The sequence below is a fragment of the Drosophila gunungcola genome, unplaced genomic scaffold, assembly GCF_025200985.1.
Source record: "Drosophila gunungcola strain Sukarami unplaced genomic scaffold, Dgunungcola_SK_2 000120F, whole genome shotgun sequence".
NCBI classification, from domain to species: Eukaryota; Metazoa; Arthropoda; class Insecta; order Diptera; family Drosophilidae; genus Drosophila; species Drosophila gunungcola.
The window spans coordinates 184,647-192,028 of NW_026453281.1; the positions used below are offsets into that span (position 1 = coordinate 184,647).

The 7,382-nt window shown below is 43.3% G+C and overlaps 1 non-coding gene across 1 annotated transcript; it reads left to right on the forward strand.

Moving 5' to 3' along the window:
* The first annotated feature begins 246 nt into the window (after positions 1 to 246).
* Trnas-cga (transfer RNA serine (anticodon CGA)) lies at positions 247 to 319 on the forward strand. The gene has a single exon. It is a non-coding gene; the product is annotated as a tRNA-Ser (tRNA).
* The last annotated feature ends 7,063 nt before the right edge of the window (positions 320 to 7,382 follow it).

The window sequence follows — 7,382 nt, forward strand, 5'->3', positions numbered from 1 at the left end:
CAGAATAATATCCTGTTTTTTTGTAAGTTTATTTTAGAAGTCATTAAATAAAATTCAAAAATTATGATTTTTCAGTGGGTGAAAATTCAATTTCAAGATAAATTCATTTTTTCAATATTTCCACTCAATTTATTGAACGTCAAAGGTTTTTTGACGGATAAACAAATTCCTGATAATGTCGATCTCTAGTTAGACAAAAAGTAACTTTAAACATAAATTGGAGGTTTTCAGCGAGCAAATTAGGATTCCGAAGTAGCTCAGTTGGTTAGAGCACTCGACTCGAAATTGAGGGGTCCCGGGTTCGATTTCTGGCTCGGATGATAATTATGGTACACACCTCTTTTGCTTTCTTCCAATTATCGAATTTCACTTTCACCAAATGACCTAAAGGTTGTGACCCTTTGCCACCGCTTACGCAAGGATCACAAAATGCACCATGATGCAATTCTGAGTAAGCAAGCCAGGAAAATTCATCAAACCATTTGTAACAAAATTTTAATTTTCGAGTTTCGAATTTTTGCAGCAATGGAAAAAAGTAACTTTTCGGCGGAACCCAAGCATTTGTTAATAAGTCCAGCCTCTGAGATTCACTAAGTCTGATGCAAATAAAATTTCCGAAGTCGTGTTTATTTACGTTCCGATAAGGCGGATGAGGATTATGTTGTTTAACGTTTTTATTGCCTTCACTACATGAGCTTTGATCGCCCGTATTTTCACTACCCGATGCAGCATACCGAGGTTTTTTCACGGCTGTTTCGACAGATGATTGCGCTTCTTCATTGTCTTCAGTTTTTGGAGGTTTGCAAAATGGTTTTACAGGTACTAAAAATCGCTTCATTTTTAAAGAATATAAACGAAATGCATATGCATATGCAGCTGATGCAGCGCCGCAGCACGCAGTAAACTGAGAGGCACTGTGACTGACTGAGGAATCGTTTGGGGCCGCGTGATTGATCGGTCCGTTAGAAGCGCTGGAGTTATCATATTTCCCACGAACCCTCCTGATGAACAACAAACCGGCAGGCAGACGCCAAAACTACGTAAATCCTGGGAAACGCAGCGACCGGTGGCAAGCTAAAAGATTCCAGGAAGAATTTGTCGGTTGACAAGAAGTCAACAGTATGGAACATAACTCGTTCATTCGAAACTTTAATATGCTGTACTGCACAGTCATCGCGTAAAAATGTTTTTCTTTTTCAATTTTGAGATTATATCATCCTATAATTCTCAGACCCAAGGGGGGGATTGATCCCCCTAAAATTATCATATGCTGGATCCAAATCCAGTCTAAATGAATCCTTAACACCGCTTGCTAAAGTCTCACAAGCAAATAATTCATTAAAGATAAGTTATAATGAATAAAATGAGCTCAGAAAAAAATTGATTCCAAGAATACGTTACTACGTTATAAGATATTATGATTAGGTCATTAATATAAGAAAAACATGCATGGAGTACTTTGTTATAATACTATTTCTAACACCGCCTGTGAAACCAATATACTTCAATAAGATTTAAATCTAAGCTTAAGAGTTGCCATTTACTTCGATCGCAAGATCGCAAGACCTTGCCAGATCGCGACGCTGTCAAACCGCCACGTTGACAGACCACTATCGATAGTCATATTGGGTACTCGATACTTGAAAAGGTGGCAGCTTAGAAAGAATCGATGACGGGGAACGATCGCTATCGTTCGCCCTCTTGGGTCCCGGTCAGCGGCAGGGAGCAGACGTGTGCTCCGGAATTAAAAAGTAAAAATCACGTGGATCGGGCAGACTCGGAGTACAGCCTGCATGGTCAACCATTTAGGAACTCGGTGCGACAACAGGAAAACAAGCCAGGTCAACTGAGAATAATGTGAATCCTTATGTTTTAACCTCCCCCAGAGAACGTTGGCGTGCCCCTGTTGGACATATCACCGAACCTTTCCCGTAGTTATTGATCCACTACAGGCGTCGCTACGGCAAAACCTGGTCCACCACATATTCCTACTCTTAGCCCCCCACCACGCAAGCATAGCTTCGAGTAGCCCCCCCTCCACGGGCTAACGGCCCGGTGTGTCTAAAAACCGGAGTACAATTTGATTCAAAACCCGCGCTCGCGTAATTCTTTCGCAAACAAGTCCCTTTGTAAATTACAAATTTCTTGTAAGGATCTCTGGCACGATTGAGGTTCAAACCGGCCAGAGAAGCATCGTTACAAATGGCGCCCGAACAGGGACTTGTAGGGTAAAATCCTAGGAAAATAACACCTCGTAGAGCAGGGAAAAACTTGGAAAATAAAATCCGGTTTCGGAGCACCGAAAATTGGCGCTCGATATCTTGATAAACGCCCAAGATCACGTGTTTAGTGACGCAAAGGGCCGCAAAACGTGACGCAGAGTAACGCGATCGAGTGAAACGTAGAAAGCCAACGAGCTAACGGGGCAGTACCGACAAGTAAGTGCATAAAGTAAACCAGTGGAAAAAAAAATATTAATTACAAGTGGAAAGTAAACCAGTGGCACATCAGCAAAACATCCAAGTGAAGACAAAAGTAAAACGCACACAAAATAAGCTGAGAACAAAAAAAAATAAACGAAATATTTATAACCTAATATATTGGCACAGAAGAAAATTACACTGAAAAAAAATAAGGTATAATAATATATAAAATTTTATGATTATAAAGTGCATACACTGGAAAAAAATTGTTAAAATAAAACAAATTATTAAATAAAATAAAATAAAAGACAAACAATACAAAATACATTTAAAAAAAATAAAAATCGTTGGACAAAGAAATATGAGGGCACATACGACGAAATCAAACAGGAACACAGAAGAAGAGATTCCCAAAATGGACGAAGCAAATACCACGGCGCAGAGCAAAGTGACAGCAAACAATCCTGGTGAGTCTTTTCCAATTAGACTTAAGAACCCTAGGACAGGGACAACTTTTATATATTCCCGCTGTAAGGAGGAATTATAAGCTTTCGCATTAGAGTTTGGGCTCGCATCAGGGGGCCGCATCGAAGAGCTTCAGAAAAATTTCGCAACCTTCGTTAAGCACCCGGAGCTGACTGACGCAGTCTGGATAAAACTAACGGCCCTAGAAATTAATTTTTCTTCACGTACCCCAAGCCCAAACCCGGGCGAAGAAAAAGACAACAATTATTAATAGGATTAAGCACTCACTGCTCCTCCTCGGTAACATTCTTCCCGGTAATCTTCTGGTAGTCCCGGCATTACCATACTCGCAACACAGACTCAGGGAGTCCCGGGGATCGAAGTCCCTCGTAGTTTTACATGCACCCCGATCAGACCCTCTAACCTTTATCAAGCAGGTAGAGAGTCACGAAATTTTCTCCGGCATCGAATTGCAGACAGTTCCTCGAGCAATGGCTGAGCTTTTGTCCGAACCTGGATGACCTTCCGCAAGAAAATCTTTCAGAATTCTTTCTACCTCCGAGACCAGCAGGGCAAAGAGACCTTTAAAGACTTCGTGCTGGATCTTCGGGCTCCACCGACCAACAGGAGCTCAGCCGACTCTACGATAACGCTGCACCGGAGTTAACCATTTAAGAACTCGGTGCAGCAACAATAAAGTGAATCCTTATGTTTTAACCTCCGAAACTCCAGCGCATTCCTTAATTACGAAGTTACCTAGAAAATAACTTTAACCCTTCCTTGCCAGTAGTTAGTATCCCTCAGGCGTGGCTACGACCATTCCTGGTTAATCCAGAGAACGTTGGCGTGCCCCTGTGAATGTCAAAAGTAAAGACTGTTTCGTCAGCTTGGACGAGGCATGTTAAAAAAAATCAAAACAATCATATATTTTCAGAGATGGTTTAGAATCTGATACTATATATTCAGAAATTGTTTATTTTTATGTATTAATAATAAAAGTTTTTATCATTTTAGATAATTTCCTTAAGTTTTTGTCTGCCTTAACTTGGCACATTAGGACCCGTGAGTGATTTCCCTTATTCATCAAATACAAAAAAAAAGAATCTCGAAATTAGGGATTCGAACTCGTGCTGCTCAGATTTACTGCTCAGGCAACTTAGCCGCTAGGCTACCATTAATTGGCTCATTTAAAGGCTAATTTTCTATATTTGAGGGATACTTCTTTCTTGATCTCAAAGGCGATTACTCCTATAAAAACCTAATGAATGACGTTGCTGAGCCGAACGCCCTTTGAGCTTTCGGAAAAGTCATCCGACTGACATCGTGGACTTCGTATTTTACCGTTCTTTTTCTTTCATATTGATTTTGTCAAAGGCTGTTTTCTATTTTTGAGGGATATTGCTCCATGGAACTCAAAAAAAATTGTTGTTGCGGTTGTCCTCCGACAAAAAACAAAATAAAGTATTTTTTTCTATTTTAAAGAAAGTTTTTTTCTTAAAAGTTTACAATCAGAAAGGATTTCCATTTTTAATTACAATCTTTTCTTGAATCAAGAAATTTTTGTCATTGATTCTTAATGATCGATCGATTCCCGACGCATAACCCTTGCCTAGAATTAACCATTTTCTAGAGAGACTTAAAAACGCGAAGTATATCTCAACGTTGGATTTGCTTAATGGGTATTGGCAAATACCTATGGCGCCGGACAGCTGGGAAAGCACCACCGTCACAGTACCTGGGCGGGGACTTTATCAGTGGCTCTGGAAGTGTATTGTGTTCAAGTTAATTACTTTTCTTTGTTTATTTTTCTATTCTCATTTTTCCGGCCCTTGCCCGATGCAGTGGCGTCAAAATCTAAACGTAACCGTTCTCTTGCAGTTAATTGCAAAACACATCATACATACAGTCATACACGCACACTCAGTTGACCGGTGTATTGAGCAATCTCACCACACTTTGTGTCTGCGCCTGTTTACAGTACAGTGGTGGCTGTTCGTTTGATTGTTTGGGAGTGTGAGTAAACCCGTCATTTCAGCTTCCTGCAGGTTCAGGTTCTGGACCTAGTGGAGCTGAGCGAGCGGATATCGTGCTTGCATAGCAGCTATGGCGGGCTTGGATCGCTTCTGCCTTGCGGGCGAGAGCGAAATCCTTTTATTTGTCCCATTTTTGCTGCAAAGAGGTCCGGGCCTCGCTAGCAGAGTGACTGGGTGATGCAGACTGTTCCTTCTGGGTGTGGTAGGATCCGTAGTCAAGAACGACTGGTCCATTGTGAATCGGACAAGTCATCTCAATTGCCTACTCCGCGGCGGATATAAGGCCTATTCCATTTGTGTGAATCACGGTTTTTTCACCAGCGCTGTTAGTAGTGGCATAGTTGTTCTTCTCACAGTCAGAATTAGTAAAGACATTGACATTTACATTTGGACGAATTGCATTTATTTGCCCTTCGAGCCCCAGATCGGTGGAGATAATTTCGTGTGCGAGTAAATTATAATCATGTAACAATCACGCGCTCGATTTTTTACCAGTTTCTGGGTTGGGTTTGGAGTGAAGTAGATTAGAATGGGTATGCGTGTGTGCGTATGTGGGACAAAAATTAGTTTTTTCACAGCACATGTAGGCCTGCGTCAGGCGGGACACGGGACAAAACTATAGCACTTATACGTCCCTGTCGGGGATTACAAAAACACTAAAAAGAAACATTTAAAATTGGCTTGTAAAAAAAGGTAGACGCTCACGTACGAAAAACTTGGATATGTCATTTTATTAAATTCAATAGTTGAGTAGTAGTATCGTGAGTCAGCTGAAGTGTGTGCGGTGTGAATATTTTTCTTTATATGAATATATATATTTGTATAAATGTATTTCTGCCAGACTCGTTGGTTGAGTGAGTGAGTTGGCAATAGTTGTGTGGTGTGTGTGTGTGGGCGATGCTTCGGCTGCTACATACGCTAGGTCGGTCTTGAACGATAGCATGTGATCGATCAGTACCCCAAGGTACTTGAGTGAGACGCTTGTTACTATTGAAGTTGAACAGACTCGAATTGTTGCCTTCTCAACAATCTTCCTGCTGCTCATAAGCAGTGCTCGGCAAGCGATAGCCCGTTGTCTGCGAGCCAGCACATAAAAGTGTCTATCGAGAGGCTGCACCTAACCGAGGTCTCTTAGAAGGTTTTTGCTTCTGTTACCAGAGCTAGCCAGTACGGTGCTTTCTTCGGGTAGTTCCTGCCCTAGGATCCCGTCGTACATGGCGATCCATAGAATCGGTCACACGACTGAGTCTTGAGTTACTCCACCTGTCACCTGGTACTCATGCTCTCCGACGTCAGAGGAGTATATGAGCACTCTGTCCTTGAAGTAGTCCATTACGAGGTCGGTAAGGTAGTCAGAGATTCCCATGAGACGAAGCGCTCGCAGGACAAGGTTCCAGTTGGCAGAGTTAAATGCATTCTTTACATCCAAAGTGCAGACGAGGCAGTACTCTTTTGAGCCGCCTATCCACCTTTCTCTTTCAATTGCCTTAGCAGCCAGTTGGATGACCGCTCGGATCGCGTCAATGGTTCTTCTTTTCTTCCGGAAACCAAACTGGTGGTCCGAGAAAACTCCGAGTTCGTCGAGCTCCTTTTCGAGGTGTATTTTACCCATCGTATTTAGCATACAAAGGGGTCTGTATGAGGATGCGTCATCGTTCATCTGGCCCGTTTTTGGGATGAGCACTAATCTCTGCCGCTTCCATCCTGTGGGGAAGGTTCGTTGGTTGAGACACTTGTTGTAAATTTCCGCGAATATACCCGGGTAAGCTGCCACTATTGTGTGCAGTGCAGCATTGGGAATGCCATCCGGACCAGGGGCTTTTCCATCCTTGGTTTTCCTTAATGCTGCCAGTACTTCGGCTTCGCTGGTCAGTACGGTATCGCCTAATCCGGTGGCATGCCAGGTAAGCGGCGGCTGTGTGGGGAACAAAGTAGCCACTATGTTGCCAAGCTGCAAGTGGTCAGTAGGGGTCGGCTGCCTGTTGAGCTTGCCCATGACCATCCTGTATGCTGACCCGAATGGTTCTGCATCCGCGGCTTCGCACAGCTCCTGGAATCATCTGGCCTTGCTGGCTTTGATCGCATTTTTTAGCACCTTTCTCTTGGCCCTATAGGTTGCTTCGCTCAGCTCTTGGTTTCCGCGTCCTCTGCTTCTCTGGCACCTGCGTCGGGCCGCCAGGCAGTCTCTCCTCGCTCCGTCTATCTACTCGTTCCACCACGGAGCTGGTCTACGCCCATTACCACCTTTCGTGGCATTTCCCATGGAGGCATCACACGCCGCCTTAACTCTATCGGCTAAGTTCTTTGCGCAGGTGTTAGCGTCTCCTGTAACGCAGACGCCTTCCATGTGTGCTAGGAGGGCCACTGGGTTAAGGGTATGGGCTTTGTAGGACGTTAGGCGACTGCTAGGGGAGGCCAATCTGGGTCTTGTCTGGGTGATGATCAGCGAAGGTCAAATCGA